The following is a 12,262-nucleotide window of genomic DNA, read 5'->3' as shown; positions in this document are numbered from 1 at the left end:
TCAATTTGGGATTATTGTTCATGCGCTGTCAATTTTAGAAATTTTGGTACTTGGTGGTGGTGGTGAGAGATGTAGTAGTGTGAGAGTTTTTTTTTTTTTTTTTTTTTTTTTTTTTTTTTTTTTTTTTTTTTTTTTTTTTTTAGAGAGAGAAAAAGATGAAGTTGATATATAATAATTTATTTTATTTTTCTTTTGTTTTTTAAATAATAAGGTTAAAAGACAATTATACCCTAATGTGTCTTGCACATGATCTGTTTTAACTGAAAAAATTAACTAAGTTATGGCTAAAGGACATAACTTGTAGCATTTGGAAACATTAAGTACAAAATTCGTCAATTTTAAACATAAAGGACACCGTCTGCAATAAGGTATAAAAATAAAGGACAAAATTTGCAATTCACTCCTTAAAAAATAATTACGGACAGTTCTAACTATTAACATATTGGTCTCCAATGGACCCTAATTAACAGAACCCTAACGCCATTAGCCTTCGGTCGCTGGAAAAACGTTTTTGGCCGAAAAACTCCCTTTTGGCTGGAAAACTCAACATTTTCGTCCCAAACCTTTTTGTAATCTTATTACGTACCATTAGGAACCTTCTTCTAATAAAAGCTCCAATGATTGAAGTCGCCATAAAACTCCTTTTTCGCCAGAAAACTTATTTTTGGCCGGAAAACTCAACATTTTGGCCGGAAAGTCACTATTTTCGTCCCAACCCTCTTTGTAACCTTATATCGGATCTTTAGAAACCTTTTTTTGGCCAAAAATGGTTTTCCAGCAACCGGAGATTATCGACGTTAGGGTTCTGTTAATCAGGGTCCATTTGAGGCCAGTACGTTAATAGTTGGGACTACCAGTAGTTACTTTTGAAGTTTTAACTGCTAACGGCCAATAACGAATAATTGAGATTATTAAAATCCAATATTCTTTTATTGAACATGTATATTATATAAAAATATACATTGTAATAAGAACATTTGAGCAAAATTTATATATTTTTTTAACTGCTAGAGTTTTCTAGGTTAAATACAGTAATACAACACAACCTGTACATCGCAAGATTTAAACTCTTATATCTTTAAAACCAGTTAACTAGTAGGATCTCCATTGAGGACGATAAAATTTATATACGTTCATGTGCATTGTATTGTATTAGATAACATTCATATGAAAGATTTGTCATAGTAAGAGCTCATACCTTTTCTACATACATCTTATGCTCGCAGATTACGATAAATAAAAGTGGAACCTTCTTCTTTTTAAAACAAAATCGATAAGGAAAGAAAAATAGAAAAAAGCATATGTCAAAAACATAGTGAAAAAATGGATATTGTGTAAAAGCTCACATTTAAAAAAGAAGATGGTAAAAAATTGGTCATTTCAAGATGTTAGGTGAACACATAAGGTAGACATGTGAAATACTTTCCAATGCATGTGAAATTTGTTATGTATTAAAATTGACGTATAAATATGCTTTAAATATCTATATTCATTATGACTTTTTAATATTAGTTAGTTAAAATTTATTTTATCAGCTGATGCGATTTTTTGTCTCAACTAAATAGTACATAAACTTTGCTGTTTCTAACGTGTGTGTTATAGGACTATAAGTAGTGGTTTGGCAAATCAAATGTTTTTTTTTTTTTTTTGTTACGTGTCTATCACAATTCACACCACCTAAGCCATTTCACTTGATGAAATGATATAGTGGTTCACCCGCCTGTTCAACAATTAGTTATTAATTACTTAATGATTAATTTTTATATTTATAATTTATTTATAAATTACACAATAATGTTTAAAACAATATTAAAAATAAAACATTTCATTACACTAGAAATAAAAAGATTACAACCAACTAAATTAAAAACAATACATAAAAAGTAGAATACATCATCTAAATGTGCATAATTCTTCAAGCCGTAGGATGACGGAAACTTGTGTTATGATGTGTTTCGTACTCGACATGTGCCGCCTCAATTGCTTGATCTTCAGCCATGCCTTCTTCGCAGTTGAGGGCATTGATAAAGAGCCTCTAAAAAAAACTTACAACTTGCTCGCATCGCCCTAAACTTTCCAGTAATGTGATTCAAGCTATGATTGTTTGCACCCACTTGATAACGAAAGCGTGTCATGATCACGTTCCAAATAGTAGCATTATTTGGAGGGTACTCTAACGGACAACATGCACCCAACTCGTTGCCAAAGCAATATCCTCTTCTTTGGTTCATCGGTTCCGCTAGCAAAATAAGAAAGAGAGAATACTTTTGGAGAGTGTTTTGTGAATAGGTTAGAATGGTGGAAATGGGTATGTATTTATAGTGTTAAAATTAATATATACATTTTATGTTTGTAAATAGAGTAGACTGCCAAAATGGTCCCTGGGGTTTGATCACTTTTGTCACTTTAGTCTAAAACTTAAACCTTTTGAATTTGGATACCTGTGGTTTCAATTTATTGACATTTTTCAGTTAACATCCAATTTTTTTTGTCTTTTTCTTCCCATTTAATGAAGAGCAAAATGGTATTTTAACATTTTATTATAACAAATTAAAAAAATCTAACCATTTTGCCCTTCATTAAAAGGGAGGAAAAAGAAAAAAAAAACTGGATGTTAGCTAAAAAATCTGACCATATTTTGCTTTTGGATGAAAATAGCAACAAAATTGATGCCACGAGGACCTAGATTCAAAAGATTTGAGTTTTGGATTAAAGTGGCAAAAGTGACCAAACCTATGGGACGATTTTAGCAGTTTACTCTTGTAAATATTTTTTATGTTATATTTTTACATCTTGATACAATTTAACCTTGCATTCTCAAAATTTTGAACTCAAGTTACTTTTATGGAAGGCAAATGTTATACCAGTTTACCACTAGATTATTGGTTTGTAAAAAATAGATACGAGAATGAAATTAAATGCTTAATAAAAAAACTCAGACCACGTGAAGTAATGGCAAGGGTATGAGTGCAAAGCCTACCATGTAGGCGTCACATAGACATTGAGAGTCTGTTTGGTATGAGGTAATGGAATGGACAGGAGAATGGAATGGACGAGGTAATGGAATGGATGAGGTAATGGAATTGATCATTACTATTGTATGTCTTGTTTGGTTACCACGTGAGAATGGAATGAACCATTACTTTTTGTTGTTTGGTATGCGAGAAAAGACGCAGGAATAAAATCGGATGGTTGTGGTCAATGATGGGCGGCGATGGTGGATGGTGATAGGTGGCAGTTCTAGCGGCGGCGACGGTGGTGGGTGGAGACGGCGGCGAGTGGAGACAGCGGTGGTGGTGGGTGGCGGCTGTGGTCAGAGGTGGTAGCGTGGTGACGGTGGTGGCAGGTGGTAGCGGTGGTGGCGGTGGGTAGTGGTGGTTGATAGCGATGGCGGAGGTGGGTGGCGACGACGGCGGTTGTCACACCCCTAATTTCCACGTGTCACCGGTGGGCCCGGTGGGGAGTATAGTGACGTAGTTGGCATCATCATAGACAAACAACACAATATATAAATGCACAGCGGAAGCAAAGATAGATTCATTTCAACTTTAATAGAGTGTAATATTAATTATCACTAATAGTTGAAACGGATCCACAGGCGGATCAAAATAAAAGTAAGATATTGTTCAACAGATTTATTGTCATCCAAGCTTGCGAGACTTATTGTGGACGCTCTAGAAGACAGCCAGCCTATTACGTGTAGTACCTGCACTTAACCTTTTGGGAAAATACGTCAGTTTACACTGGTAAATACAATTTAACTGACTCATTTTAAAAAGGTTGAAAATTGATTTAAATGCGCATGGCATAAAACATTTTATAACTTGGAATAATTATGCAATATAATCTTGTAAGGGATTTACATGTTACTTATGCGTTCAGTAGCCCGATCCGTAGACCGGGTTAAAGATTAATAGACACACCACAATATAGAGTTATACACTGACGGGTGTACGCCTACACCCCGTGCTCAGGTCGTGGCCATCTCGTAAGATGATGCCAAGGATATCCGGGACATGGTCATTAACCCCCCAAAGGCTTTAAGCAATAAAACACATTCAAAACAAGGCATCTCAATGAATTTAACCTCTATTCGATTAAAGAATTCAATGCCGGACCAAGCGGTATTTTATATACCGTACCCCAAGCCCGTATAGGGAAAATAAGTTAAAAGTATTTACCTTGGTAAGTATAAATCACAACTAGCAAGTGAAGGTAGCTTTTACTGGTTCTTCTATTCTGGAACAAATGGTTTATAATAACCTATTAGATTCCTAACGGATCTTTATTTAAGCCTAAGCTTAGACCGGTTAGTTTTAAGGACGATACGGTTCAAACGCACGATTAAGCGAAGACCGGGTAGAACGTGATTTAGACCCGACAAGTTGGAATACTTGTATAATATGGGTATGCTAAATACATTCTGGATTTTGAGACAAAAATGATAATGTTTGACCCGTTTCGGTCAATTTATGCAAACTAGTTACATAAACCGAACCGAACGCTAAAAGTGCGTTACGGGTCTCCATAAGAGTCATATGCAAGTTCCCTGAGATAATATGCTCTAAATATGTCATAATATCAGTAAGTTATGTTCTATTATGCCCCGAATGAATTTAAACTCAACTTATGCCTTATAAGGGCATTTTAGTCATTTAAAAGATTATAAAAGAGTTAAATTTGTAATCTGAGTTGTAGGTCTGATTCATATAGTAAAAATACTTAATTTAACATATTATAATAGTAGGGTATGACCCATATATTAAATTTTTTATCATTTAAAATCAAACTATGCACCTTAGGGGTATTTTGGTAATTTCACAAGGGCTAAAAGTGTCAAAACTGGAAACCTGAGTTCAAAAACTTATATTTACTGTTATTTTATAAAAATATACTAAGAATATCAGTAGGTATCAACCTTATATGTTCAATATGGTTATAGTGCATACTAGGCGTTAAAAACGCTTAAATAGGCGATTTAGAGCCGTTTCCGGATTTTCAAAAGAAAGCTGATATTTTTATATTTCCAGAATGCTCAAAATAATTTATTTAACAAATGAAATCAGTGGAAAAAGGTTTGGGGTCAAAAAGATTTATAAAACTCATTTTATGGCTTAAAAGGGTAAATTCGGTATTAACCGAATTAAACTTAGGGACCTATCTTATGCTCAGCCAAAAATTAAATAAAAATCATCAAAAATCCTAAAATATTATATAACATTAGTGGGTAAAAAGTTTTATAACAAAAAGTGGGTTTAAATAGGCTATACGCTAATTACGCCGTTTACTTAACATAAAGCTTTCAAATTACGATATCGAGCATAACTCTTAATCTAGACCTCAAACTGATATCAAATTTTAAGTGCATGCTTATAAATCAGTAACAAACGTTTCTACTCTTTCACTTTTTCAAAAATCGTGTTTTATAGCAAAAAGGGCAAAATAGTCATATTTAAGCATAAACCGGTAACATGCATATGAATCGGATAGGTGTTGAACCAAGTTTGTAAAATCTCAGAGAGTTGTACATATATAAAAATGGTCCAAAATAAGCTCTAAGGCAGATCTCAAACATGCATGCACGGATCCTAATCGAGAGTCAAAGAAAAAGTCATTTTATGAGACTTTCGGTTCCGATCCGGGTTTAACTGAAAATTGTCGAGTTGATCATGATGAAACAAGTTCTTACATTAATTACAAAGTTATTTTGATGATCAAACAGGTTGCATGTGACCTACATTGCTATTTATGCTAGATTTTGCAAAAACACGTTCTGTTGACTTTTTAAGAACAACTTTGACTCGACAATAATCATGCTTAGAGTGGGAATCAGAAAATACCCTTTTGAGGGTTTGTTACCCACATAAATACGAACTTGTAGGTACTTTCAATTTGAGAAATGACTGAGCCATTTTCGTTTAATCGTGAAGTCAAACTAAGTTTACGACGGATTGACTTTCGGCTAATAATCTAAGCTAGAACGAATTAGAGAGGGGTATGAACACTTACAAGAGTCCTAATAAAGCTTAGAGATCACTAGGAAGGTGTCTTGTCGTCCAGAAAGCTCCAGGAGTTGATCTTGTGAATTTTGAAAATGCAAGTGTTCTTGGTCACAACTTCAAGTCCCCTTTTATGCAGGTTTTGATCTGATTTAGAGCTGCCACAATAGCCTAGGAATGTTGTAATATGGTTACAAGTGCCCCTACATGCATGTAAGTTGATTGGTGAGGCTCTGGAGTGGAGAAAAGTTGTACACAACTCGAAATCAGACCTGCAACTGGCAGTTGCCTGTTTTCTGTCGCTGGGCAGGTCACGCGGCCCGCGTAAGGGTCCCCAGGCGGGCCGCCTGGGCCTTCTGATCCACCAAAAACCTTTTTAATGTTTGCGTTTTGGTCCTTCGTCCTTTGTTACGTGGTTTTTGCTATCTATCTTGCTCATTAGACCTCCAAACTTGATTTTTAAGGGCCTTGGGACATTTACAAACATGGTAAAGTCCTCGGTTAGCATTGTGCTCACCCGAAAAGTCACGAAATTCAACGTTGACGCATTTAACCCTTCGTGCACGGTTTTGATCATAACTTTCTCATACGATAACGAAACTTCATGAAATTTTTACCACATATTCTAGTGAGTATATTTTATCATTACAAAGCTTCGGGTTTGCCAAAAGATCACTCAGAGGTATAAATTCAACATATTGACACGTTTAGCCCCTGTAGTTTGTAATTCCTCACTTTCTTACATTTTCCGCTTCGTATGATCCATGATTTATCCGTTTGAGATTATAAACATCATGTAGGGTTATTGCAGAGCCTATCTTTCCATTGTTGACACTTTGGACCCTTATAATTCCATAGTTTCACTGTTTGTCAACTTTAGTCCCTCTAAAGTATGTTTTCACATATCCAAAGCCTATGCCACGTGTCAATGCATTATTGGACGTAAATTTCCGAGGTGTTACATCCTCACCCCCTTAAAAGAAATCTCGACCTCGAGATTTACTGGAACAAATGAGGGTATTTTTCTTTCATCGTGGATTCTACCTCCCATGTGTATTCGGGACCTCTACGAGCATCCCACTTGACCTTAACTATAGGTATATACTTCTTTCGAAGCTTCTTCACCTGTCGATCTTCAATCGACAATGGTTTTTCCACAAACTTTAAGCTTTCATCTATGTGTATGTCTGTATGCGGTATGACCAGTGATTCGTCAGCGAAACACTTTTTCAGATTACAGATGTGGAACACATTGTGTATACTACTAAGTTCTTCAGGTAAGTTTAGCTTATAGGCAACTGATCCGACGCGTTCGATAACCTCAAAAGGTCCTATGTATCTCGGGCTCAGTTAACTTTCTTACAAAATCGCATCACCCCCTTCCAGGGTGATACCTTAAGCAATACTTTGTCACCTACTTCGAAGTGAAAAGGCTTACGCTTTGGATCAGCGTAGCTTTTCTGCCTATCTTGGGCAGTTTTCAAGCGATCGCGAATCTGGACGATCTTGTCCGTTGTTTCAAAAACCAAATCTGGTCCTGATAACTGAACTTCTCCTACTTCTGCCCAACAGATGGGTGTTCTGCATTTTCTACCATATAATGCCTCGAAAGGCGCAGCCTTAATACTAGTATGGTAGCTATTGTTATAAGAGAACTCTATCAATGGTAGGTGCTTATCCCAACTGCCACCTAAATCAATCACACATGCTCGAAGCATGTCTTCCAATGTTTGGATGGTACGCTCACTCTGTCCGTCTGTCTGCGGATGGTAAGCCGTACTAAAGTTTAAGCGCGTACCCAAAGATTGTTGGAAACTCTTCCAAAAATGAGAGGTGTATCTCGTATCTCGGTCAGAGATAATCGACACTGGTACACCATGTAGAGCTACGATCTTATCCACATACAATTGAGCTAACATGTCAGAGCTGTAAGTTTCCTTAATGGGAAGAAAGTGTGCTGACTTGGTTAGCCTATCTACTATAACCCATATAGTATCGTTTCCCTTCCTTGTCTTGGGCAATTTGGTGATAAAATCCATTGTCACCATCTCCCACTTCCATATGGGAATTCAAGGTTGTTGAAGCAAACCTGACGGCTTCTGGTGCTCAGCTTTGACTTGTGCACAAGTCAGACATTTAGCTACAAACGCAGCTACAGACTTCTTTAAACCAATCCACCAGTAGTTTGCCTTTAGATCCTGGTACATCTTATCAGCACCAGGATGAACGGAATATTTGGAGCTGTGGGCTTCCTGGAGGATAACATCTCGAAGTCCTCCATAAACTGGAACCCATATTCGCCCATTCAGTCTTAGCATTCCATCCTTGTCATAGGATAACTGCTCCTCAGTTACCCCTAGCTTTTCTTCAGGATAGTTAGCTTCCAACATAGCTTCCTTCTGTGCAGCTAACACCCTTTCGTTCAAACTATTCCTTATTTCTATGCGCTTGGCATTGATTCTTATCGGCTTCACTCTTTCTTTTCTGCTTAAGGCGTCAGCAACTACATTTGCCTTGCCTGGATGGTATCTTATCTCACAGTCGTAGTCATTTAAATTTTCCATCCATCGTCTTTGTCGCATGTTCAATTCCTTCTGATTGAACAAATGTTGAAGGCTCTGGTGATCCGAATAGATCACGCACTTGGTTCCATACAAGTAGTGTCTCCAAAGTTTCAGTGCAAATACGACGGCACCCAGTTCCAAGTCGTGGGTGGTGTAGTTTTTCTCGTGCACCTTTAGTTGTCGTGAAGCGTAAGCAATGACCTTGCCTCTCTGCATGAGTACACAGCCCATGCCAGTGTGTGACGTATCGCAATACACCACGAATTCTTCTATACCATCAGGCAATGTTAACACTGGTGCATTGCTCAACTTCTTCTTCAGAACGTCAAAGGATTCCTGCTGCTTAGGGCCCCAATCAAACTTGATCTTCTTACGCGTCAACGAAGTTAGGGGCGCAGCAATCCTTGAAAAGTTTTCGATGAATCGCCTATAGTATCCTGCTAATCCTAGAAAACTGCGAATCTCGGTAGGTGTCTTTGGCTCTTGCCAATTCATAACTGCTTCTACCTTAGCGGGATCTACTTGGATACCACGCTCACTTACCACATGTCCAAGGAATTGGACTTCTCGAAGCCAAAATTCGCACTTTGAAAATTTGGCATAGAGTTTCTCATGATGTAGAAGTTTGAGAATACAACGAAGGTGTTTCTCGTGGTCAGCTTGGTTCTTTGAGTAGATAAGGATGTCGTCAATAAAGACGATGACGAATTTATCCAGATAAGGCTTACAGACGCGATTCATGAGATCCATGAATGCGGCTGGTGCGTTAGTGAGCCCAAAAGGCATCACTAGGAACTCGTAATGCCCATAACGAGTCCTAAACGCTGTCTTGTGAACATCTTCATCCTTGACCTTCAACTGATGATAGCCCGACCTCAAGTCGATCTTTGAAAAGTAGCTTGCCCCTTGTAATTGATCGAACAGGTCGTCGATCCTAGGCAAAGGATACCTATTCTTGATAGTGACTTTATTAAGCTCACGGTAATCGATGCACAGACGCATCGATCCATCCTTCTTTTTGACAAACAAAATCGGTGCTCCCCAAGGAGACGAGCTAGGTCTAATAAAACCCTTAGCTAACAGATCATCTAACTGACTCCTTAACTCCTTCATCTCCATTGGTGCCAACCTATATGGTGCTCTCGCTACTGGCGCCGCACCCGGAATGATGTCAATTCGAAACTCCACTTGCCTATCTGGCGGTAAGCCAGGTAGTTCTTCTGGAAACACTTCAGGGTATTCCAAAATGACAGGGATATCTTCAATCTTCGGCTTTGGCTCATCAACAGTAACTTGTGCCATGTAAATGACACAACCTTTCTGCAAACACCTGGATGCCTTGAGCATGGACACTTGCTCAGGCAACCCATGCTGGGTATCTCCTTGAATAGTGAGTGACTCACCAGACGGAGTTTTAACTACCACTTGCTTTCTGTTGCACACAATCTGGGCTTGGTTATGTGACAACCAATCCATACCTATCACTACGTCAAAACCGGCTAGCTTAAAGGGAAGTAAGGATAATGGAAAAGAGTTATTCCTAATGGATATAACACATCCATCTAAAACAGTTGAGGCGGTTTCTATGGTTCCATCAGCTAATTCCACCTCATACTTCACACTTAAGGCTTTTACAGGTAATTTTAACAACTCACAGAACTTATTATCTACAAAGGACTTATCTGCTCCAGAATCAAACAATACTCTAGCAAAAATATCGTTTACAAGAAAGGTACCTGTAATCACGTTGTCATCTTGAACAGCTTCCTTAGCGTCCATCTTGAAGACTCTTGCATTGGTCTTCTTTCCATCATCGGCTTTCTTAGCGTTCTTTGGGCAATTAGACTTTATGTGCCCTTTCTCGTTGCAACCGTAACATGTTGCATCCTTCAGACCCTTACACTTCAAAGTCGTATGATCAGTAGATTTACAGATTCCACAGGGTCTCGTGTGGGACTGCGATTTCGACTCTAAGCGGCATTTCCCAAAATGATTCTTCTTGCAGGTTTTGCATTTGGGCTTATCCCCTGATTGTTGCCCATCTCTCTTAAATCCCGACCCTTTCCTGTGGTCGTTATTCCCTCGGTGTCTCTTCTCCGATCTCCGTGAGGTATCGTCCTCACGCTTCCTCTTATTCTCTTCCGAGTTCCTAAGTGCTCTCAACCTGACTACGTCCTGGGTGAGAGAGAGAGAGATAGATCAGCTACTGATCTGAACGTTGTAGGCCTCGATGCCTTAACACTTGCCTTAATCTCAGGGTCCAAACCCCCAATGAAACGGGCAATCCTTCTCGGCTCTGGGGTTACCAAGTATGGAACCAACCTAGATAGGGTATTGAAAGTGGTGAGGTATGCCTGGCAGTCTAGATTTTTCATCACCAAAGATACGAAGTCTGACTCGATCCTTTCTACTTCATGTTGTGGGCAAAAATTCTCCTTAATAAGGGCTACGAACTGATCCCATGACATACTGTAAAGTGTGGCCTTTCCGGCAGCTTGTAAGAGAGATTTCCACCATGCTAGTGCGTCCCCTTTGAACGATTGGGATACGTACTTCACTACATCCCGATCAGCACACCCGCTGATATCTACTACTGTATCCATTTCGTCCAACCAGGTCATGCAGTCAACCGCTCCCTTCTCCCCAGTAAAGTCCCGGGGTTTACATGAGACGAAGTATTTGTATGTACATGACTTACCACGCGGTTCTGACTTATGCTCAACCTCCCTTGATGGAACACTGTTTTGGTTGGATGAATGTCGCTCATCATCCTTCTTGAGCTCATCTTTCTTAGATGCATCCTTCTTAGAGAGTGGTTTGGTATGAGCCTCCGAATGACCCTTGGTCTTGGAATGTGGCGCGGACCGGGCCCTACTTCGGGTCCTACTTGGTTCACTATATTGCCTTTCAATGGCTTTGGCGACAGCATTTTCTACTAATGCTTGTAGCTCCGCACCAGTTATATGTATTCTAGTGTTATCTGGGCCTTCCTCTGGGTGACTGTTTACTTCTTCAGACTTAGCCATGTGGCTTTAGGTGCTACATAAAAGTAAGGACAAGGTCTATTTAGAAGCCTAAACAGTATTATCGTTCTTGACGATTTATTAACCATGGTAAATAAGAGCCATATTAGTTAATTAGTTTCATTCAGGACTTTTTATTAGCTACTTTACCTGAGAATGAAATATATATTGGCACAATAGGCCTAGTCACTTGGACAAATTTCTAAATTTGAATTTAGATTTTATAGGATTAAAATTTGAATAATTAAAACAATCAATCCTTTTCTTGGCAGGGGGTCTATAAACCACGACCGCCTTTTTGTTTTATATGACATTAGTTATAACCCGTAGGTACTATGTCACAATCAGATATATATATATATATAGAATATAAATTGGATAATTTATTAAAAAGGATGACATGTGTGATTTTACGAATCACACTAGCCAAGAATGCTAACATGTTTACAGATGTTAACAGAGATTGAATCTTTTTAGCAGGTTCTACCATATTGGCCAGGTCTTTAATATGACATTCAAGCTAGGTTTTACCTTTTTAAGATTCTTATTGTTAAAATGGTAAATTAAAATAATAATTGCTATTTTTTTTTCATTTATTCGTATATTATATTTATGCATATAATTTAAAAATGAAAAACTTAAATTAACCATTTCAAATAAAATTAACTAACACAAG

This window comes from Helianthus annuus, chromosome 17 (genome assembly GCF_002127325.2).
Source record: "Helianthus annuus cultivar XRQ/B chromosome 17, HanXRQr2.0-SUNRISE, whole genome shotgun sequence".
Classification (NCBI taxonomy): Eukaryota; Viridiplantae; Streptophyta; class Magnoliopsida; order Asterales; family Asteraceae; genus Helianthus; species Helianthus annuus.
Note: the sequence above shows the minus strand (reverse complement) of the source record.